The sequence below is a fragment of the Podarcis bocagei genome (genome assembly GCF_964188305.1).
Source record: "Podarcis bocagei genome assembly, chromosome: 1".
Lineage (NCBI taxonomy): Eukaryota > Metazoa > Chordata > Lepidosauria > Squamata > Lacertidae > Podarcis > Podarcis bocagei.
Window position 1 is genome coordinate 127,564,835 of NC_138125.1, and position 24,275 is coordinate 127,589,109.

General features: G+C 45.0%; 1 protein-coding gene and 1 long non-coding RNA gene across 4 annotated transcripts in view; one reads left to right on the plus strand and one right to left on the minus strand.

Moving 5' to 3' along the window:
* Positions 1-3,864: 3,864 nt before the first annotated feature.
* Positions 3,865-16,242, minus strand: LOC308582068. The gene is made up of 3 exons (XR_014005468.1): positions 16,175-16,242; positions 8,709-8,960; positions 3,865-7,731 (listed from the first exon to the last, which is right to left on the minus strand). It is a non-coding gene; the product is annotated as an uncharacterized lncRNA (long non-coding RNA).
* The window catches only part of SLC39A10 (solute carrier family 39 member 10), a 57,776-nt gene continuing 45,474 nt past the window's right edge, over positions 11,974-24,275 (plus strand). For 2 of the 3 annotated variants that reach the window (XM_081213029.1, XM_081213032.1), the window contains exon 1: positions 16,165-16,301. The gene's annotated coding sequence lies outside the window, so the exon portion shown is untranslated. Of the gene's footprint in view, positions 12,110-16,164; positions 16,302-24,275 lie in introns of those variants that run through there. The other variant, XM_081213030.1, reaches the window with a different exon arrangement.

Below are 24,275 nucleotides of genomic sequence, written 5' to 3' on the forward strand. Positions count from 1 at the left end.
TGGAGGGAGGGCAAGCAAATGCCAGTAAAACAACTGGTATTTAGCCCATAGATCCAAAGGGACCATCAAAATGAGGGCAAGAGGAGCAGAGTTGCTCCAAGAGTGAAGTCTCCCTCCCGTGCTACTGCCCTTCCTCCAATTGCTGGATATTCCTGACATGAGATAGAGGTTCTTTGTATTATTCCCTTTTGTTGTTGTTGTTGTTGTTTACTCATTTAGTCATGTCCGACTCTTCGTGACCCCATGGACCAGAGCATGCCAGGCACTCCTGTCTTCCACTGCCTCCTGCAGTTTGGTCAAACTCATGCTGATAGCTTCAAGAACACTGTCCCACCATCTTGTCCTCTGTCGTCCCCTTCTCCTTTCCCAACATCAGGGTTTTTTCCAGGGATTCTTCTCTTCCCATGAGGTGACCAAAGTATTAGAGTCTCAGCTTCAGGATCTGTCCTTCCAGTGAGCACTCAGGGCTGATTTCCTTAAGAATGGAGAGGTTTGATCTTCTTGCAGTTCCTCTCAAGAGTCTCCTCCAGCACCACAATTCAAAAGCATCAATTCTTTGGCAATCTTTATGGTCCAGCTCTCACTTCCATACATCACTACTGGGAAAACCATAGCTTTAACTATACAGACCTTTAGTTATGGTAAATGGGAGCAGGGTGAGGGGAGGACTCTGTCAGCACCGGGAAATTACAACTGAATCACAAATTGGAAATTAAAATAAGGCTGAAGTCCTAAGCGTGCTTACTTGAGAGTTAACTCCATCAAGACAAACAGGACAGAAGCATATTTAAGATGGGAGTGTTGATGTGAACTATAGTGGTACCTTGGTTCTCAAACGCCTTGGTTCCCAAACACCAAAAATCCAGAAGTAAGTGTTCCGGTCTTCGAACGCTTTTCGGAAGCCAAACGTCCGATGCGGTTGTCGGCTATTGTTTCCGGGGCGCCTGCACCAATCAGAAGCCGCGCCTTGGATTTCGAACATTTCGAAAGTCAAACGGACTTCCGGAACGGATTAAGTTTGGCGCTTTTGTTTTTGCTATTTATTTTTGCGATTTTTAAAAAAGATGTTTTTCGGTTAATTTGTTGTTGTGACTGTGTGGAACCCAGTTGAGCTACTGATTGATTGATTGATTGTGTGACTGTGGAAATGGATAAAAGCCCCCCCATCCAAGCAATGACTACCATCAGCGCAGAAAATTTTAATTTTTATCAACTACAATACTGTCTTATTTATTTTATAGTACATTACATTGATTATTGCTTTCATTTTATGGACCAGTGGCCTCGTTGATAGTAAAATCCATGTTAAATTGCTGTTTTAAGGGCTGTTTTCAAAAGTCTGGAACGGATTAATCCATTTTGCATTACTTCCTATGGGAAAGTACACCTTGGTTTTGGAACGCTTTGGTTTTGGAATGGACGTCCGGGAAAGGAATAAGTTTGAGAACCAAGGAACCACTGTATATTGTTCGTTTTTCTTTCAAATATCCAACACCAGGGAGCTCTCTGGGCAACCTCTTGGTTGGGGGGCATGGCAGTGGTGGCTGTGGCCAGACACAAGAGTGGGTGGAGCAATGAATGTAAATTTTAACTTTATTCAGTAGGGTAGTTTCTACACCCCTACCCTTCTCTACTCATTATTCAAACAAGCAAGAGGTGTTATCAGAGTTCAAGGAGGTGTTCCACCTAGATCAAAACACTCAAGGAGGGTAACCGGTAAAGGATGTGGCTTAGGGAGAGTCAAGGGCCAGATTTAGGTCAGATGAGGCCCTAAGCTACTGAAGGTAATGGGGCCCTTTATATGTTCAGCTGTCCTTTGTCAACAACGAATTGTCCCTGTTTTTTGTGTTGAATATATTCTATATGGTAATTTATGGATCTAAAAGGTATCTAAAGCCATTTGAACGTAACAAAATATGCAGAATGTAGGCACCCTATATATAGAAATGAGCAAACCAGTGATATTTTAGGGAGCAGGCTAGCAGGCCTTACATCATGGGAGCCTACACAACACAAAACACGGTTGCTGTGTGTAAGTTTTATTTTATTTGGTTTTTATCTTATATTTTGGAAATGTACATCCAGGTTTTTTTCCCTTTAATTTTTTGAGGGGTCCTCAAGAGAGCGGGGCCCTAAGCTATAGCTTGTTTAGCTTATACGTAAATCTGGGACGTGGGTGGCGCTGTAGGTTAAACCACAGAGCCTAGGACTTGCTGATCAGAAGCTTGGCGGTTCGAATCCCCACAACGGGGTGAGCTCCCATTGCTCGGTCCCAGCTCTTGCCCACCTAGCAGTTCAAAAGCACATCAAAGTGCAAGTAGATAAATAGGTCCTGCTCCAGAGGGAAGGTAAACAGCGTTTCTGTGTGCTGCTCTGGTTCACCAGAGGCGGCTTAGTCATGCTGGCCACAAGACCTGGAAGCTGTACGCCGGCTCCCTTGGCCAGTAAAGCGAGATGAGCGCCGTAACCCCAGAGTCGGCCACGACTGGACCTAATGGTCAGGGGTTCCTTTACCTTTACCTTTAAATCTGGCACTGGGAGAGTCCCAAGACTAGTTAGAGAGGACATCCCTGATGTAATATGTTTGGCCCACCTCCAGAAATGTGCTTCCCCCCCCTTCTGTCTCTTCCCCCCAAATATTTTTACTGGTGCCACCACTGCATTGATTTCCCCATGATCCTTTGCAACGCACTTTCTCAACAAGCAAAGATGACGTCTTCCTTTTTATCCCTTTCTCCGGGACGGCTCCTGTCTACTACCTGAGTGCAGGCAGGAATTTAGCAGCTGAAGAATTTCTGCCTCTCGCACATGCCTGTCAGAGGTACGGAAAGCCCAGCCTGGGAAAATAAAAGTGGCTAACCTACACATGAGTGAGGCAATTTCTGGCTCCAGGTCCTTTGTGAAAACCAGTTCTCGACACATCTATTGCTCAGGAGAAGGTAAATGATCTCATTAGAATGAAAAGACTGTAATCAAGCTAATTATTAAAAAGGTTGCAAGAACCAACGTGTAAGATTCCCAAGGTTACACCCAACCCATGTACGGTATCGATAATTTGAAGGCATGTTCTCAAAATGCAAAGGCGTCACTGCAGCCTCGTATTTGAGAAGAGGGAGTATGGAGATTAGATTCTTGTTTTAAAGAAAAACACTGTTGTTTTTTCAGTAGACTAGCCCAGCACTGAAATTGACCCTGGTTTGGTTTCAAGGCACAGTTTAACAGTATGCTAGGGGGGAAACCCTCATTACATCACAACCTTAGGAATAAGGTTTTCATATATTTGGGTTGTATCCAACTAAGCCATACTCTGAGTAGACCCATTAAAATAAAAGGGCATGACTAATTTGTCCACTGATTTCAATCTGTCTTATCTCAGTTGGATATGTAACCTAATAATTCATTATGGAGTTGGTGTAATTTTGTATCTGTTACTGCTTAGAGCTGAAATTCTAGTCCTAAAACATTTCAAAAATGTCTTCCGTTTTATTATTATATATTTCTATATATTATAGAAAGATGGAGCCAAATTCTTATTGTTTTGGAGTTCATACGAGGTTTTGTTTTACTTGAGTAGTGAAATGAGTGTGCCAATTTACATGTAAAGTGTATGCATTTGCACTAGAATATGCTAAGAGCTCTTGTCTTTTGTTTGGGATGAAAAATCATTCTATGCGATGTCAGTATCTGCAGGTAGGTCCCGGGATTATGTCTTATTCCAGAATATCACCATTGGGTGGCCCTTGTTTGGGATGGATGGTCCTAATTTTGGCTGCCAAATATTCTTCCTAATTTCACATGAGTTCCTTAATAACCTGGAGAACTTTGACCTTGAACCAGCTGCCATAAAATGAGCACATATTCTGCTGAAAATCCAGTCATATTTTTATTTTCATTTCTTGCCTCATTTTGGAAAAAAGGTATTCAGCAGTATTACTGACGAGAAAGCTGTCCAGGTGGAAAAGAGGGCGGGACTTCTGTACTGTACCTTTACTTTTTTTTGTCAAATGATCCTCAAGTACTGCTGCTAGACGATTAAAGGATATAGCGCTTGAAACTGATTCGGAAACTATTATATATTTGTGAACAGCAAAAACAGTAATTGCAAAATCATGGAAGAAAACCAAAGCATTATTCATTCTAGACTGGTTTTAAAAAAATGGAACATTGTGGTACTGTATTAGTGAAGCACACATAATATAAAAGAGAACAGAATCAGCAAGTTTACAGATTTATAGAGAGATGGTTTTTATCATAGCATGGAATGATAAATACCTAAAGAATAGATTTCCATATAATTTGTTTGCATTCTTATAAAATGACATAATAAGATGTTACTTTTGACATATAATTTTTTGTTTTCTCTCCTTTTCCCCCTCTTTCAAAATGCATTATGTTGCAAATGAGCGACTGATGAAAATAATCATTATTTTACAAAAACGGTGGCACAGAAAACAATTTCAGCGAGGTTAGTTTGGCGCAAGAATTTGCACCTGCTGAAATTCCCTCTCCCTCCTACAGTAAATCTTTATCGTTTTGAACCTGAGTCACAACAGAGAACAAAGAAATAAAATAGTAATAATTAAAGTAAAATGAAATGTTCACGATAACAATAAGATCTAGCTGTGCAGGTATTCCGTTGTCTTCCACCAACACCCATTTATATGTGTTTTATATCCTCTCTCCCAAGGATTGGCAGAAATGTGTAACTAAATATATGCACAGCCTAAGACTTGTCCCTTCTGGAGTATGATTAGCTGTAACCAAGGGAAATGGACCAGGTTCTTTTCCATATTTATTTTGTGCACTTGACCTGTAAAATCCCCTAAAGCCGGTAAGACTGTAGAAATAAAAGTCTATTGGTTTGCCGACAAAAGGGTATTGTTATTTCAATTCAAGCTGTGTTGTTGTGCTTTTTAAAATACACCTTTCCCCGAGATTCCAGCTGTCTTGGGTTGTTAAAAGTGTGTGTGTGTGTGTGTGTGTGTGTGTGTGTGTGTGTGTGTGTGTTTTAAAGAAACCTTTATGCTTTTGTATAAAGTACAAACTTGGGAAAGTTTTCTAGGTCACCCATTTGACTTCAGCCTGGACTACAAAAGACTTTGAAAAGAAGCATGTGACTCTCAGGGTGAACTTGAAGCTAAAATGCTCCTGGGGATGTGGGGTGTGTGTGATGCTGAAAGGAAGCTCTCCTCATGATTTGAAGCAATAGCTGTTTTAAAATAGAAAGGGCCACGCAAGAGGTGGCAGCGGTAGTAGCCAAGCTTGTAGAATCGTGTCTCTGCCTCCCTCGTAAATAAAGTGGAGCAAGGCTCAGATTTCAGCATCAAAAGTGTGGTGTGGGTCAAAGCCAGTAGAGGATTCCCACTGGGACTCTTGGGGTGGAAGGCAAGAAACCCCAAGGAAGGAAGCCAGTGACAGGGTTGTTCTTTAGTCATTTAGTCATGTCCGACTCTTCGTGACCCCATGGACCAGAGCACGCCAGGCACTCCTGTCTTCCACTGCCTCCCACAGTTTAGTCAAACTCATGCTGGTAGCTTCGAGAACACTGTCCAACCATCTCGTCCTCTGTCGTTCCCTTCTCCTTGTGCCCTCCAACTTTCCCAACATCAGGGTCTTTTCCATGGAGTCTTCTCTTCTCATGAGGTGGCCAAAGTATTGGAGCCTCAGCTTCAGGATCTGTCCTTCCAGTGAGCACTCAGGGCTGATTTCTTTCAGAATGGAGAGGTTTGATCTTCTTGCAGTCCATGGGACTCTCAAGAGTCTCCTCCAGCACCATAATTCAAAAGCATAAATTCTTTGGCGATCAGCCTTCTTTATGCTCTCACTTCCATACATCACTACTGGGAAAACCATAGCTTTTACTATACGGACCTTTGTTGGCAAGGTGAGGTCTCTGCTTTTTAAGATGCTGTCTAGGTTTGTCATTGCTTCTCTCCCAAGAAGCAGGCGTCTTTTAATTTCGTGGCTGCTGTCCCCTTCATGGATCACTGCCTTGCCGTGGCGAAGGGGCTTGAATAACTCAGAGAAGCTATGAACTATGTCGTGCAGGGCCACCCAAGATGGACAGATCATAGTGGAGAGTTTTGACCAAGCGTGATCCACCTGGAGGAGGAACCGGCAAGCCACTCCAGTATCCCTGCCAAGAAAACTCCATCGACAAAGACAACAGTGACAGGGAGAGCCATCTGATTCCAGTTTCGTCCCCATCCTTTCCCCCACTGAGTTCTACAAGGGCAAAACAGAGACTAAGTCGGAAGGAAGCTGAGAGGCAAAGCCCCACATGGACTGGTGGTAGCAAGCTCCATTTTCTCTCCCGTGGAGTAAACAAAGCTGGGAGGAAGATATCTAGGATGTTGAACGATGTGTGGGACAGTTCGGCCGCCCTCAATAGCACGCCTCTTGTTAAAATCCAACCCCCAGCTCTCTGCTTCATGCATGGATAGGAGAGGCCAGTGGGTCAACAAACATGGCTTCCTCAGCCATGCCTGGTTTGACCCAGAGGCAGCTCAGAATACCATTTGATCTCCCAGTGAGGGAATCCTTCTGACTTGCTGCAAGAAGCAACCCCGTAACGCAATGAGGTAAATTAGGCATAAGAGTCATGGCCGTGGTAAAGTCGACTTTGAGGACAACGTGGAAAGGACAGCGCTGCATACCTGGCTTTCCAACCCCACACATTATTGCCGGTTAAGGAGGGAGGGCGAGGCGGCAGACAGCTCAGCACAGTGCAAGAACAGCGGCGGAGCCAATTTGATGCTTCTGCAGTGCACGAGAACAGGGCCTTCTCTGCGGTGGCTCCCCGTTTGTGGAGTGCTCTCCCCAGGGAGGTACGCCTGGCACCTTCATTGTACAGAACTTGGCGCCCTGGTGCCCTGCGCCACTAGCCTCTATGGGTAAGACGCCCCTGCAAACTATGATCACACTTTTGAGGACATTGCTAACTGGGACACAGTTTTTGATGCCGCAAAGGAAGTGGGTGGAGGGAACCCGATGCTCCACACACCACTGTGCCCAGGTGCTGAAAATTATGTGTTGGATGTGAGCATGGTTTATACTTATCTTGCGCCTTTTGTGTACATCTAGAACAGAGAGCCCAGCTCCGATCCTGTTTGGCTCTGGATGGGTGTAACTTGCCTAACCCCTTAATCTGATCTTGGATACTAAATGGGAGAACTAATACTGCAGCCACAGCCCTCTGGAGGCTGAGGCCTATTGCAGGAGAAGGGTAGTGAGTAACCAACATGTACTGGACAGTTTGCAGGGTTGGTAGGTGTATATTGGTCAGGATACCCTCCCAGTGTGGAAAGCAAAAGCCGTTTGAAGTCCCTATGATGCGAAGCTTACATAAAGAGTGCCTTACCTCCATACATGCCACTTTGGGCTGCTTCGAAGTATAGAGCGTGAACTTACACAATGCCACATAACGTCTGTTCCGCCTTTATGAGTCAATCCTTTATTCTTTTATTTATATGATTCCTTACTCACACTTCAGCAGAAGGTCCTGAGGCACGTTTCAACAATATAATATCCAGTTATAAAAACAGATGAAAAAACGGTTACACTGGAACCTTGGTTGTCAAACACTTCGGAAGCTGAACACTTCGGAAGCTAAACATGAACGCCGACAACCCAGAAGCAAATGCTTCCGTTTTCAACCATGCCTCAGTTGTCGAACGTTTCAGAAGTTGGACGGTCTTCCGGAATGGATTGCGTTCAGCAACCGAAGTTCTCCTATGCAGTGATTTAAACACACACACGTAAAAATATTCCAAACAGAACACTATGAACCAGTGCTTTTTTTCTTTAAAAAATGTTTGGGGGTACTCTCATTTTGACTCAAGAAAACCATTTTATAGTTCAAATCGGAGAAAAGAAATACAGTATATGGACAAAAGTACAAAGATTCACAAAAGGTTTAGGGGTATGCGTACCCCTGCTCCCTCCCAGAAAAAAACACTGCTATAAATGCAGAAAAAGAGGTTGGGTCCCAGGAAACAAAATATTTTAACTTAAGGTTACCAGACGTCCCCTTTTCCCAGGGACAGTCCCCGGATTTACAAATCAGTCCCCATACAAAAGCCATTGAAACTGAAGTGTCCCCGGATTCATTGAAAACAATCTGGTAACCTCAACTGTCAAAGGCCACAGTAGGAAGGTTCCTCGGCACTATATGGCAGAAGCTGTAGAAGAATGACAATAGACGATAGGCCCCACCCTGGGGGTGGGGAGCATCCAATCAGTGGGCCAGATTTGGCTTGGCACAGGTCCCAATTTGGGCCACAAAGGCATTTCCCCTAAGCCACGACCAGCTACCCCACAACTAACATCACATTCCAGGTGCCTGGGAACCTCTGGACTTTTGACAGGTAGGTGGGTCAAACATCTGCCAATCATCTGTCACCGTGATGAAGTTGGTCAACAGTGTGGGGTTCAGGTAAGGATCTGTCCCAAGAGACCAAAAAGGTTCCACACCCCTGCCCTGTGCTAGATACACCTTTGTGAATAAGGAGTTCTCCAGTTTAGGACCTGCCACAAGGAAAGTCCTGGAACTACCGAGTGCTCTGCAATATTAGCTTCCAAGAAGGTTGTAGGAATGCTGATGGTCTTTCAGATATTTGGAGCCGCACCCTCACAATATCCTTTTAGACACCTGCTGGACACATTTGTTCAGGCACTTTCATTTATACCCAGAAATATGAATTACTTACCAATGTTTGTTTCAAAAGGTTTTATTTTATCTTTATGGTTTCAATGTATTTTGGTGTTTTCACAATTGATTTGCGACTTTTAGCTGCCATTTTATTTTTGGTTTTGTTCATACACCAGCCTGGAGAATTCTTTGATCAAGCGCTTTTAAAGTCTTCTAAGTAAATATATAACTGCAGGTGGCCAGAGCAGAGGGAGTCCAAGCGGTTCTTCAAAGCACCACGGATGGTTCTGAGAACCTGAGAAAAAGAAAGCTGGAGAAATAGAGAGTGTTGCTCAGCTGCCTCTTTCTATGCCCAATGGAAATTAGGCTTTCTCTCTCCACCCTCCTCACATGAGAATGTCCAGAGTTTGGCACCTACTCATTTTCAACATGATGAACGGGCCTTTTCTGCAGTGGCTCCCTGTCTGTGGAATGCTCTCATTATACACCTTTAGGCACCAGGCAAAAACGTTCCTGTCTGACTGACATCCAATGCCCTTTAAAAATGTATTGGGGGGTGTTATTGTGTTGCTTTTGTTTTTATTATGTATTTTGTGTTTTTATATTTTGATTTTGCGTTGACCTGTAGGCATAGGACTGTATACCAATTTAATAAATAACAACAACAACATTGCAACCTGTTTGTTCACCTGCCTCTCTCACTCTGGCCCGGAGGTGATGAAAAATCGTACAACATCGGAGCACAAGGAGGAGGTGAAAGACAAGAGCTGCCAGCACCTGCCATTGGCAGCAACCTACTCATAATCTTTAGGGACGCCTGTGGCGCTGTGGGTTAAACCACAGAGCCTAGGACTTGCCGATCATAAGGTCGGCGGTTCGAATCCCCGCAACAGGGTGAGCTCCCGTTGCTCAGTCCCTGCTCCTACCAACCTAGCAGTTCGAAAGCATGTCAAAGTGCAAGTAGATAAATTGGTACCACTCCAGCGGGAAGGTAAACGGCGTTTCCGTGTGCTGCTCTGGTAGGCCAGAAGCAGCTTAGTCATGCTGGCCACATGACCCGGAAGCTGTACGCCGGCTTCCTCGGCCAATAAAGCGAGATGAGCGCCGCAACCCCAAAGTTGGCCACGACTGGACCTAATGGTCAGGGGTCCCTTTACCTTTACTCATAATCTTAAGGTAAAAAAGGTAAAGGACCCCTGGACAGTTAAGTCCAGTCAAAGACAACTATGGGGTTGCAGCACTCATCTCGCTTTCAGACCAAGGGAGCCAGCGTTTGTCCACAGACAGCTTTTCCGGGTCATGTGGCCAGCATGACTAAACCACTTCTGGCGCAACGGGACACCGTGACGGAAACCGGAGCGTGCATGGAAACGCCGTTTACCTTCCCACCGCAACGGTACCTATTTGAAGCGGGTGGTGCTGTGGTCTAAACCACTTTGCCTCTTGGGCTTGCAGTCTTACCACACCGCTAGAAGAGTATACATAGACTCAGCAAGCCATCCATCTTGGCAGAACAGATCACTCCGAGAAGCCTTATCGGTGCAGCCCACCTCTGCACACAACCGCCAGCTGCTGCTCAAATCAGTCAGTGATCCTATATGATGCTTCTTCCAGATAGGAGCACCAACCATGCGGAAAAACAAAGTATATTAGTATCCTGCTTGAAAGACGTTTTGCCACCTGTTTTTTTTTTGTTGTTGTTGTTTAGTCGTTTAGTCGTGTCCGACTCTTCGTGACCCCATGGACCAGAGCACGCCAGGCACTCCTGTCTTCCACTGCCTCCCACAGTTTGGTCAAACTCATGCTGGTAGCTTCAAGAACACTATCCAACCATCTCGTCCTCTGTCGTCCCCTTCTCCTTGTGCCCTCCATCTTTCCCAACATCAGGGTCTTTTCCAGGTAGTCTTCTCTTCTCTTGAGGTGGCCAAAGTATTGGAGTCTCAGCTTCAGGATCTGTCCTTCCAGTGAGCACTCAGGGCTGATTTCCTTCAGAATGGATAGGTAGAGTGTTTTTCTCCTCTTTCTTATCTTTCATACGGCAGTTGCATGAGATTACTACCCGGCAAAGGCTTATTATTCAAAGAAAAGCCTATATAGCACCTGCCGTATACAGTTACCCCAACAGATAGTGGAGGGGGACAACGACGACCCATATCTTGCATGTTTTTAAACTATGTGTACTAAATCTAGCCATATAGGCAAGATACAACTGCTTACGCTCCTTTAGTCAGCGAGATCTAGTCGCATCCTCAAGGTCTCTTAGGCAAGGGTTTGCTAACACCAAGCACACTTTCATCGTTCCTTATCTTCACATTCCTGAAGATTAAGAAGTATTATTATCGCTACCGTTATATTGCTCTTTGCAGCAGCAAGGTTAAGAGCTGACTCGGAATGTGATCCCAGGGCATGGGTGGGAAAATACGGCTTGAATTAAAGGGAGCTGGAGGGGGCCTAGCTTTCTTAGCCGTTTGTGGCAGCCCCTCTAGCTACTATGTTTAGAAGCCTATAGAGTCGAGCTTGATTTGGGTTAAACTAGAAGGCAGGGCTTGTGGGTTTAATTAAGAGCCCCCTTACGTCTTGCCCTGTAACTCAAAACACTGGAGTGAGGGTGGAGAACAAGCTATGAAACTACAGTCGTATCTTGGATCCCAAACACTTTGCGAGTCAAACGTTTCGGCTTCCGAATGCCGCAACCCCGGAAGTGAGTGTTCCAGTTTGGGAACGTTCTCTGGAACCCGAACGTCCAATGTGCCTTCTGATTGGATGCAGGAGATTCCTGCAGCTGATTAGAAGCCACGCCTTGTTTTCCAAATGTTTTGGAAGTCGAATGGACTTCCGGAACAGATTCCATTTGACTTCTGAGGTACAACAGAACAACGCAGAAGAGATGTCTTTCTGAATAAACCCTATCGAAACATCTGTGATCATGGGAACCATTTAATGCGAGTAAAGGGATAAAAGTGCCATGCAAATGATGAACAGTAAAGTTTTTCCCTTCAACTGGTTAATAGTGTTTCAAAAATGAAAGTAATGAATAACGTGTGGTCAAAATCAAGCTCAGAGCATTTTAATAATATGCATAGCTGAGCCTGTTTTCCTTTTTTGACCTACTGGGAATGGAGCCTTTGTGACAGGAGACGGGTTTCTCCCCTGTTCTTATCTCTTGTTGTTGTTCTTGGTGGTTCTGAGTCATGTTATGGCCATCTTGGCTGTGAGTCCTGGAGGACCTGCTCCCTGCCTTGCATACCTTTTCCACCTGGCTTGGGAGGGAAGCGCCTTGACTGACTCCAACCCAAAACTGGAGGCTGCTGAGGAGGCCAGAGACCATCTTGGTTGTGAGTCCTGGATGACCCACTCCCTCTCCTACAGGTGTTCTTCACCTGACCTGGGAAAGCAGGGCCTGACTGACTCCAGCTACAAAAGCTGAGGCTGCTGAGGAAGCCAGAGGTCATCTTTGCTGTAAGTCCTGGGGGAACTATTCCCTGTCTTGCAGGCTTTCCCCAGCTAGCCCTGACTGACTCCAGCTACAAAAGCTGAGGCAGCTGAACAGACTGTTGGGTTGGGGTATTATTTAGAAGGTTCTGTTGCTGTTATTATTGCCCTGGTATGTTTTAAATTGTTTTTAACTGCTTTTAAATTTGTTTTTAAATTTGGGGGTTTCGTTGTTTTTTAAATTGAGGGATAAAAGATATGCCTGGGAAGAGGGGAAAGCAGGGCTGATCACAATTGCAGTGGCTCTGGACAATAGGAGGTATGGGGGTCGGACGGGTAAGGGGCATGCAGCACAGGCAGTTTGTGACTGCCATGTGCCAGCATCTCCTCCAACCTGGAAATTGCAGTTGTCCTATCAGCAACTGCTATTGCTGAATGCTAGGTTGGCTCCCAGTAAGACCTCCTTCATGCATGATCTGATTATGCATGAGAAGACCGATCTGGTATCACTGAGATGTGGGTGGTGAGCAGGGCGGAGTTGGTCTCACCCAGCTGTGACCACCTTTTCCTTCGGTGCAGCATCAGAGTAGACTTGAAGGTCAGGGAGATGAAGTTGCTATAGAGATTCCCTCTCTCTCTCTCTCTTAAGGCTCTCTGTCCAGTTAATGGGGGATCTAGAGTGTGTGTTCCTGGCATTGGGCAAATTAGAGATTCTGCTTGTTTACTGCCTGCCTTGCTGCCCAGCAGCTTCCCTGCCTGAGGTTGTCTCAGATTGCTGGTTCTGGGGGACTTCAACATCCATGCCAAGGGTACTGGCTCTGGGTGCTTCAGGACTTCATGGCTGCCATGGCGACCATGGGGCTATCCCAACATGTCACTGGCCCAATGGCTCAAACAAGAGTGGAGGAAACTCCAGTCAAATGCAATCAGATACTGGCCTGAAGGAGGTGGCAGAATGGACGGGAGCGCACTGTGATTTGTTTGCAAAGCATTTTGAGGATAAAATCGCTTACGCTCACTTGTAAATGAAAGACAAGACATGGAAAGATTGATTTGTTTTTAAGTGTTTTTATTTTTCTGTATTTTTCCTTTTCTTTTTTTCTTTTCTTATTTTTGTAACCTTTTTTGAAACTTTAATAAATATCATTTAAAAAAAAGAATCGCTTACGCTCAAACTCGGCCCTCCAGGTATTTTTGGCCTACAACTCCCATGATCCCTAGCTAGCAGGACCAGTGGTCAGGGATGATGGGAACTCTAGTCTCAAAACATCTGGAGGGCAGAGTTTGACGAAGCCTGATCTAGCTACTACACGTTGAGCAAAAAAAAAAAATCCTGCATTGCAAAGCCGATTGTCCTCGTGGTACAATTCTAATGCATTTCTGATTTTAGTGTGCTATACACACATGCATATGGCCAGTGCTTTTTTTCTTTAAAAATGTGCTTTCTAAAAAAACCACTGTGACAGGAATTGAGGCTGCCATTGGGGGTAGCAAAGGAACTGATGATTCACCGTGCTGGAGAAGAAACTAATTTTTTTAAAAATGATTCACAAAATGTTTGGGGGTATGCATACCCCTGTATACCCCCCATTTAAAAAGCACTGCATGTGGCAGAAGCCCACTAACTATGGGGAAATTACTTCTTTTCCCCAGGATGCACCCCCACAAACCACATGAAGCTATACAGGATAAGGAGAGTAGGAAACTCTTTTCAAAGCAGGAGGGGGAATAAGAAGGAAATATGCACGAAGGATTTTTGGATGAAAGAACATGGGCAGCTTCAGGAGTCGTTGCGGCCTACATAAAATGATATCGGGGGTCACACAGGGCCACCAGGCTGCAGGTTGCCCACCTGTGCTGTCAACTGTCAGAATAAGCATAATACCACCCTATATATATCTTATGCGTACTGTGCTTCTGTGTTTTTATAGTTCAGAGTATGAATAGTTTTTTCCAGTCAGACTGATTCATACATTTGTGAATGCTCAGTCCATGAATCAGTCTGACAGAGTATCTGGATATCCAGCCTTGCAAAATTGATCTTTTAAAAATTAATGCCAATAGCAACCTATAAGCAACATTTTAGGCCCACTAAAGACTCAGTGAACGTCTCGCTTCCTTGCCCGCTTTGAGCAGGAGAAAACCGGGTAGGGTGGGAGCAGACCCCCCAAAATTACAGGGATTGGGGCAGAAGTTGCTCAAGTCTTTCAGATAAAGTCAGGATTCTCACCCATTTTGCTAATTTTATTTCTCTTTATTTACATAATCGCACACAGAGAACTGCTGGAGGTAATATTACTCCACACATTAAACAGGAATATAAAAGGTAGTGCTCTTCTGAATGTGACATAAGAGTGTCAAAGAGCATTCCCACCCCTTAATAAACTTAAGGGCCCATCTCGACTTGCCCACAAAATCCGTATGTTATGTAACCAATTTGTCCCCTAGCAGTCCACACCTCAGCAGGTTATATTCAGATGTGATTCTAATCCGGAGTTACCATTCTCCTCATTTTGCACCATTTGCTTTTTTTGAACTCCACATCAACAACGAACCCACCACCACAGATAAAGCTGGTGGGAGCACTTTTAAAACACAGTGGATGTCGTTTTCAGATTCTACAAAGCTAGGGGGAACTCTGGATTTAGCAGGGAGAAAGTCTGGGACAGAGGCTGTTTCTGGGGACGAGGGTGGGGGACTAAAGGAAGCACAAGGGATGCATATTACAGTGGTACCTCGGGTTAAGTACTTAATTCGTTCCGGAAGTCCGTACTTAACCTGAAACTGTTCTTAACCTGAAGCACCACTTTAGCTAATGGGGCCTCCCGCTGCTGCTGCGCCGCCGGAGCCCGATTTCTGTTCTCATCCTGAAGCAAAGTTCTTAACCTGAAGCACTATTTCTAGGTTAGCGGAGTGTGTAACCTGAAGTGTATGTAACCTGAAGCATATGTAACCCGAGGTACCATTGTATTCCACATTAAGACGAGGTGTGGATGGGTCCCAAGAACTCTTAAATCTGGTTTCTGATTTGATCCCAGACGTCCCGCTTTTCCTTAAGACATTCGTATTTTCACCTGAGAAATGTTGGAGAAGATGGGCTTATGTGGCCCCCAAGCCAACTTTTAGAAGACATCTAAAGGCTGTATAAGGAAAGTTTTTTTTTTAACTTTTAATGTTTTATTGGTTTGTTTATGTTGGGAGCTACCCAGAGTGGCTGGGGCAGAGCAGTCAGATGGGCGGGGTATAAATAATAAAACGTTGTTGATGATGAAATGGGACGTTCCTCTTTTCCTTGGAGGGTTATGAAGGAAGCACAATGTTGCGCACGTTATTCCACATTAAACCGAAGTGTGAACCTTTTCAAATCTCTTCGCAGAGTGGCAGAGCTTGCATAGATAGTATATTTAATTTTTCTATGTGCTTAAGCGTCGATGGCTCTTTTTGGGGAGTGAAAGAAATGCGGGGACGGGGAGAAGGAAGAAATGGGAAGTGATTTAATTCCCAAGGGCAGGAACTCTGGATCTTGGCCGCAGGGTCTTCACTGGTCCGGGCCTTAATCTTTTCCCTCTCCCGCCCTGGGTAAGGACCAATTTCCCCACTCTTTTTTCCTGCTCCACCCTGCAATGGCTTAAACTTCCAAAAACCCGACGCCTTCTCCCCAGGGAGCCACAGGAGGGCCGGGCAACCTTCATTTGCACACCAAAAGCCCTGCAAAAAAAGCAGCGAGGAAAGACAGAAGCTACAACAAATATATATATATATATTTCCCCACCGCCCCACGCACGCCCACTTCCCCTCTGCCCAGGAAGCCGCTGGCCCCCACCACGCATGCGCCGCGGCAACCTTGCCTCCGCTACGCCGCTCGCGTAGGGCAAGCTGCGGCGCCGCATCGGGCGGCGAAAATTGCGTAGCGCGCGCAGGAGGAGGAGGAGGAGGAGGAGGAGGAGGAGAAAGCCGGTTTCGGCGCGGCGCGGGGAGGTCGGCGCCCGGCGTAAGAGGCTTTGGTGAATGGCCGTAAGAGCGCGCGAGGCCGCGGCGGCGGCGGCAGTAGTAGTAAAGTAGTAAAAGCTTGAAAGCCCAAGCCAAGCTCACCCGCAGGAGGAGCAGCAGCAGCAGCAGCACTGCGGAGTGGGAGGAGGAGGCGGCACCCCGCGCGCGCGCCGGCGGTTTTTGGTACCGAGCGGAGAGAGGGAGATGCACACGGCACACTCGAGCTGAGGTAGCTATAAAAACCCCGTCGGTTCGCGTTCCCTCCCCCATAAAGGCCGGCCGGCTCTGAGGCGGCGGCGGCGGCGACATGGCGAGAGGAGCGGGGTGGGTGGGGGGGTAGGTAGGTGGGATCCGCAGCGCGGCGGGGCAGGCCCCTCGCCAGCCTGTGGAGAAAAATGAGGTGGGGTTGGTTTGCCGTTTCCCGCCGCCGCCTCGCTGCCTCCCCACCCCCCAGCACTGTTGCTAAGGGGGCTTGGTGGGCGTCGGAAGGAAACGAGGATAACGTGTGAGGGGATTGTGTTGGCCGGGGGGGGGTCTTTTCCACACAGCCCGCCACCCCCTTCTCATCCTTTTCCCTCAGGTGAAGCGGGTGGGGGGGGTCGCAATGGCGGGGGGGGGGGAGACGAAGCGCCCGTTGGGCCTCTTTGTTGCTGCTGCTGCTGCTTCTTCTAAGCTGCCTCCTCAGGTGTGGCTGAGGAGAAGGCGAAGCAGACAAAAGGCTCTTGCTCCCAAGGCGGCGGCGGTTCTTCGGAAACCGGCATTGGAGGTTCGCCCTTCTCCTTCACCCTGTTTTCCTTTGGGGGGAGGAGGAGAGGGCGCCGCCAGCATCGGTGGGCCTCGTGGCCGCGCCGCCCGCCCCTCTTTTCTCCCTCACATGCTCCAGCTGCAGGGCTTAAGCGATCGGGCCTGGCCCACGTGTTGGTGGTGGGTGCACGGTGCAAGGCCCACGGGTGCTGCTGCTGCTGCTGCCCTCTTTTGTTCTCGGGGCTCATGGTAGGTAATCTCTTTGGCCCACCCCACTGAAAGGTTGGCAAAGCACTGGGGAAAAGAAAAAGAACAAAACAGCAACCCACTGTGGCTGCCCATGGTTTCTTTGCCCTGAAGGTCTTCTTCGTTGCTGTGTTTGGGTTCTCTGCAGCGCACGACTTGCACCTTAGTGTGTCAGTGTCTTTGGTGTTGGGATGCTCGCTGTGGGAACTTAAAAAAACAACAACCTTGTCAGCCCTTTGTTTCTCTTCTCCGAGGTGTGGAGGTTTGAACCCTTCTCAATAAACGATCAAGCTTCTGTTTTGCTTCTGGTTGGGGTCTCTTGCTTGACCTGACCAATCGGGAATTGGTAGACCCAACGAAGTTGGGAAACACAGCATACCCCCAAGAATTTGTTTTTACCAGATTTCAAGGGCAATGGCTTGCTTTCCCATCCCTGAAGTTGTTGCGGTATCTTGCACCCCAATTCTTTTTTAAAAACCACGTTGAAATAAATCGCCATAAGGATATTGCTAAACTGCAACAGCACTGATCGAGAAGAAAGAACTTGGTGGTAGAAAATGAGCCTCAGTAGTTATTATTATTATTATTATTATTATTATTATTATTATTATTATTAGAATTTATATACTGCCCTACACCTGGAGGTCTCAGGGCGGTTCACAGAACAAAATCAAAATATAAAACCACAAAATATGGTGCCCTAACCTGGATGTGATGAAAAGACTAGTGCTACAAAGGACAACTGGTTCCAGTCCTGCTCTAGTGTGTTTAATGTATGGTTAGTTGCAGAAAAATCCTGATTCAAATAGTGCAGTGCAAATAGGCTAACTTCATTTGAGTGCATGTTTGTTCCCAATCCCAGCAAGGGTAGCTCCTTCTCCTTGGGTGAATTGTGGCATCTGTGATCAAGTTGCTGCAGATGGAAAGTAGGCTGTGGCTTGTTTTGGTAGAGCAAAATATTGCAATGACATAACAGGACTGTGGTGTTCAGGGATGCAGCTGACATCTTTTTAATAAACTTAACAAAAGGGGCATACCAACGGTGGCACTTTTCTAAAAAGTGACAATACAATACCATTGATTGCGTATACCAACATGTGCTGTTAAAAACAAAACTCCCCTTGTCAGTATAGCAGCTGCTTGTATGTGTGTGATTTTGAACTATTAATATAGGGAAGAAATTTAAGTAGATCTTTAAAAAAGTATAAAGTGGGGTGTCTTTGTCAAGTCCTGTAATGCTGGCTTCGTTTGATGCTGCTAATATTGCACTTGGCAGCAAAAAAGGACAAAATATCCTCTATGATTTGTTAAATGTACCAGTCAGGGTCAGGAAGAGTTTTTAATAGGTTGCTTTCTGCCTTCTGTAGCTAGGCCTTTTTAGAAATTAGTCCAGCCTTGGTTTTCAGAATTGAGCTACAGATTACGTAGTCTAGATTGTAGGTGGATTGTAGCATAAATCTTACTAGACAAGTAATATTTGATGTACTAATGAATATTGATTTGGAGGGGGAGGGAATGTGAAGTGGGAGTTAAGGTGCTAGTACAAACTGTTCTAATCCCAAAGTATACACTGCCTGATCCTGTGAGTTCTTGGAAGTAAATCTTAATGTAAGTGTTCATTAGATTGTCGGCTAATTGGGCCTTTTCCCAGATAAGTGTAGGATTGCATCCTAAATCGCCCTGTCACTGAACACAGTGAGTTACTTCTAGGTAACCCTGAGTAGGAGCAGGCTGCATAACATTGTACTAAAGAGATTTCTGTAACAGCTTCAGCAAGCTGTTTGCTTAATAAAAGCACATTAACAAACAAATGTGATTTGTGGGCAGTGTTCTACCATCTGGGAATCTTCTGTTCCTTCTTTTTTCATAACTGTTTTTCCCAAATAAAAAGTTTAATTGTGCCTCTGTGTACTGAGTTTACTCTTGACATTTTATGATGTAGGTCTTTGGGCAGACAGTGTTACTACTCTGGACATGAAAGAATAGGTTGAACTGGCTCGGGAAATTTGCATACACCTCTGTACTGCATATTGATTTTTCATGGTTCAGGAGGGCACATACATCTCCCAAAGCAGCTTTGCACATTTTCTAGACTTTATTTTTAGGGAGTTTGGCAATAGTTGCCCTTTTCCTGCCCTTCTTGCCTAACCTTCTTGCCCTTCATTCCTACCATTGCCTTTCTCACTGCTATGGTGTTGAGCACTTGGCTTGTTCCCTCTGCCTCAGAGCACATTGTCCTGACTATTATGGCTAAAAGATGAGGACCCAGAACACATTCATGCAGTACTGATAATGAGTGTACTTAGACCAAGCTTCTAATTCTTAAAGGGTTCCTGGCTCTTTGCCGCTAGAAAAATGATCTAGAGAAATGCACACATAGTTCAGGTTCTTATTGCATAAGCTGTAGTACGGGTGTGGAACTGAACCAGTCAACCAGTTCCTAGATCCCGCTACCTGCCAGCCACAGTGGGCTATTTTGAATGGTGGATGGGGTGTGTCATCCTGCTGATTGCTATGTCATTAGGTGGCCAATTTTTCTTGGGCTTGAAGTTACCACCAGTCTGCTGAAAAGTGTTGCTTTGAAGCTCTGCTTTCTGCTGGGATAAGCTGTGCTGCAGTGTTCCTCCTGGGAAACTCACTCTGTCAATCACTTGACTGCCTGCTGTACCCAGGGCTCAGCTGGTGAATATATTTTGAGGCTCCCAATTATACACTGATGGCCACACTCCTACCTGCCTTTTATACCTAACAGTCACATAAGACATCAGGTGTGGACAGGTGGTCATGGTTTTGGGAAATGGCCTCATGGGTCAAATGGCCTCACTCCTGAGAATATAGGGAAAGCTTAGGTTCAGGTTGCTTGCTACTTTGGTACTGAACCCCAGACCATTATTACTCTTACTAGGTGAGAAGGTAAGTATTGAATCGCAGGCCAGGTTATAGAACAGCTATCGGAGGCACTTACAGGCTTACTATTTTCATCTGGGATTCAGTCCCATACCAGCAGGTTCTGGTTGTACAATAAAAGTTTAATTTGGAGCTCTTGAGCAACAAACCTAGTACTTAAAAAGTGGACTTGTTGTGATAAGGAAAGTGGTGGGGAAGTGTGCTGGAAGTGGGGAATAACATTTGACACAATGTCATGTAACCTCCCTGCAAAAAAAGTCAGAATAAGTGCTCAGTAAATAGCTGGTGTCTAATTTCTCTGCAGGGACGCGGGTGGCGCTGTGGGTAAAACCTCAGCGCCTAGGGCTTGCTGATCGCATGGTCGGCGGTTCGAATCCCCGCGGCGGGGTGAGCTCCCATCTTTCGGTCCCAGCTCCTGCCCACCTAGCAGTTCGAAAGCACCCCTAAGTGCAAGTAGATAAATAGGTACCGCTTTATAGCGGGAAGGTAAACGGTGTTTCCGTGTGCGGCACTGGTGCTGGCTCGCCAGTTGCAGCTTCGTCACGCTGGCCTCTTAAGTGAGATGGGCGCACAACCCTAGAGTCGGACACGACTGGCCCGTACGGGCAGGGGTACCTTTACCTTAATTTCTCTGCAAACTTTGTACAAAAGCAGTCAGGATGAGTGCACAATAAACTGTTCTCCTGGAAGATACCCAGTGTCTGCATATATCAGAAAAGTATATTAAAGATGGGGAAATGCTTCATGTAAAATGCTAACCCCAGTTCTAAGGATCCATACCGTTCTGTGTTTCAGATTTGATAATACTAAAACCAAGGTGGGCGAAATCAACCATTTATTATTTGTACTGTTCCTAATAGCAAGTTTCGTGGCTACTGATTTAGATAATCAGCAAGTCTTCATTTATAATGCAGAAACTTCTGCCTAGATGGCACAGGACCTCTTTGTTTATGGAGCTGTAAAACACCATGTACATTGATGATGTTCATAAAAAATAATGGTGCTCTTACGGCAACAAAGCAGTCATACGGTTTAAAAAGGGGTGGGCCTGAGATCCAAATACTATGGGTCTGGGTTATATCTGTATTCTGGAGAACCTAGGCCCCTTCTTCCACAGCACTTGCAATTCTCATAAAATCAAAGGACATCCTAAAACACTTTAAAATTAAACACAAGGACCTGCAATTATAATGAGAAATTCGGAGAACGTGGTACATGCATGAAAGCTGTTGGGCATATGCATAGAACTTTGGATTCCAGCCACTGTACATAAGTAAATGGCTGTGTCACGGGCCTACATTACAGCTATGTCTTAAGTCAGTTACAGTGGTACCTCGGGTTACAGACTCCACTAACCCAGAAATAGTACCTCGGATTAAGAACTTTGCTTCAGGATGAGAACAGAAATCGTGCTCCGGGGGCACGGCGGCAGCAGGAGGCCCCATTAGCTAAAGTGGTGCTTCAGGTTAAGAACAGCTTCAGGTTAAGAACGGACCTCCGGAATGAATTAAGTACTTATCCCGAGGTACCACTGTCTTTGGAACTGCTTGTTGATTTCTATGGAGTATGATTCCATAAAGAATGGAATATTGCAACTCAGTCTTCCCACAACATGTATTGAACAGAAAATTAACTTGATTTCCCCAATTTTGCCTGAAAGCAGGAATCGAATTACAGTGTTCATAGACAGTGTATTAAAGCAAATTTAAATATGTAAGGAAAAAAATCTGTCAAAGTCAAGCTGCTTCTACATGAAAATTTGAAAATACTGCACTCCAAGGTTCAAAGCCAATTCATACAGCTGTACAGATGAAAAAGTGTTCTGATCCTGCAGTTGCAAAAATAGACTAGGAAGGGGTGGGTGTGGGCGCACACACGCAAAGGTTGATTCTACCAAAAAATAATAATTTGTATACAGTTCTGATTTGTATACAGTTCCTGACCCCATCCCCACGTCTGGAGCACAAAATAAATGGAAAAGCATTGGTCTGTTAATACAGTGCAACTTCATTCAGCTTTTAAAAGTTAACAAGCTATTTCAGAGCATTTGGCCCAAAGCCCTTTGGAACTCTGATGATTTTTTGAAATTAATCCATGATGCATAAAATAACAACTTTTATAAACATGTTTGGAAAGAGAAAGTTTCTATTTGATATTCAACTAGACTATACTCCAAGTAGACCCATTTAAATCAATGGACTTCTGAGTACAACTTGGATTTCACCTTCTGTTTGTTTTAACATTGTAATGGATCATTAACAAAAAGAAAACGGAGCTGATGGGGATTATTGTTTTATTTATTAGGTTTTCATCCTGCCCTTCTTCCCAAAGGAGCCCAGGGATGACTTGATCCCATTTTATCTTATGTATCTTGTTTCCAAATTTATTTATAATAAAAAAGCTAGCAAAAAGAAAAAGCAAGACGTGGACATACACTCTCTGCGCCCCCACTCGTTTCACTCCTCCCACTAGCGCTGGGGGGTGGGGACAACTCTTATTGGCTTAGCATAGTGGTTTATTTCACTACCACCACTTTAAAAAAAAGCCACAATGAATTAAGCCAAAAGAACTTAACTACAGATCATGGCTTGTTTTGAGTGAAACAAATTATAATTCGCTCTGGTTCAAGCATAACACTTAAGTTGAGGATCATGGTTTGTTTTTCTCCAGTGCTAACAGGAAGGAAGCAGGAATGATCAGTTTAGGCATTGAAAACCTATTCATTATGATTTACCACAGGATACTCTAATGCAGCTAGTGTGAGAGGACAGAAACATGATGTCGATTTGGAAGTGATCAGACATCTAGATACAGGACATTCTATACAAGATCTCAAAGTAGCTGTTTTACTACAAAGGAATTTCAGAAATAGACTGGAAAGAGAAGCTGCTGAATTGCAACTCATTACCAAACTTAAAACCATGGAGAGACCTGGTCTGAACAAAGACATTGGATTCTTATCTCATTATACATGACTAAGCCATTTCTCACCTTCTCACCCCTTGCCTTTTCCTGTAAGACCTATTACAGTCATTAAGAGTCGTCAACAGGCTCATCTCAGCTATCTGCCAATCTCCCATTCCCACCACCCTTCTGAGTAATACCCCTCCCCACCTTCTCACTATATAGAAGGATCTGGCAACTTCTGTTTCAGTGTATCTGAAGAAGTGTGCATGCACACGAAAGCTCATACCAAGAACTAACTTAGTTGGTCTTTAAGGTGCTACATCTAGATGTATGTATGATGGATAATAGGCCTTGTGATGAGCAATGACTCGCTTGTATGAAACAGCCATTGTGCTTTAACATCTGCTTGCCTTAAGCACAGTGCTATTCAGTGGCAGGAGTACACATGCTCAGCTTGAATTGGAGTGATGTGCACACATGTTTCAGTCAGTCGTAATGCATCTTAAGCTAAGCAAGAATTTATGACAAGTGAATAATTAAATTAGTTAATAAGTTGTTTTGCCCCACCAAACTGGCTTACTGCAGTTCTTTAATGTCTACCTGTAAGGGAATACACACTGAGTTCAGTGGGACTCAACTCCCAGCTGAGTGCATAGGATTTCAGCCTTGGGTTGCTGATGTCAGTCTAATTTTAACACAGTTGTGTCTCTTTGTTATGCCTGCTGACATTCCTGCTACGTTATGTCTGTACCCATACTAAACGTGCAAGCAAAATGATATGCTACCTTCTGTCTTTATTTTTTTTAAAAATGGAATTGAGGCGGGCTCAGCTTTAGTTGCTATAAATGTGCAATTGAATTGGAAGAAACTGAAATGACGAGCCTTTAGAATGCATATTTAATGGTACAGTGGTACCTCGGGTTAAGAACTTAATTCGTTCTGGAGGTCTGTTCTTAACCTGAAACTGTTCTTAACATCAAGCACCACTTTAGCTAATGGGGCCTCCTGCTGCCGCTGCGCCACTGCTCCACAATTTCTGTTCTCATCCTGAAGCAAAGTTCTTAACCCGAGGTAATATTTCTGGGTTATTGGAGTCCGTAACCTGAAGCGTATGTAACCCGAGGTACCACTGTATTTGAGTGTCATCCCATTTCCTGAAAATTCGCATTGGTTTTTCGTCTTAGAAGCCGAGCCCTTCTATTGCAAATACTTTCATCTTTTAAAAACCTCGAGACTGATGATGCCCTTCAGCACTGAATATGGTGGTTGTGATCACATCTATTTAAGGAGTGCTTGGGAATCTCCGCTGTCCCAAGATTCCTAGTAGCCGATGCTTGTGGCACGCACAAATCAATGGCATGCTTTTATAAGGTTTTGTGTATGTGTGTTTTCCAAGTAG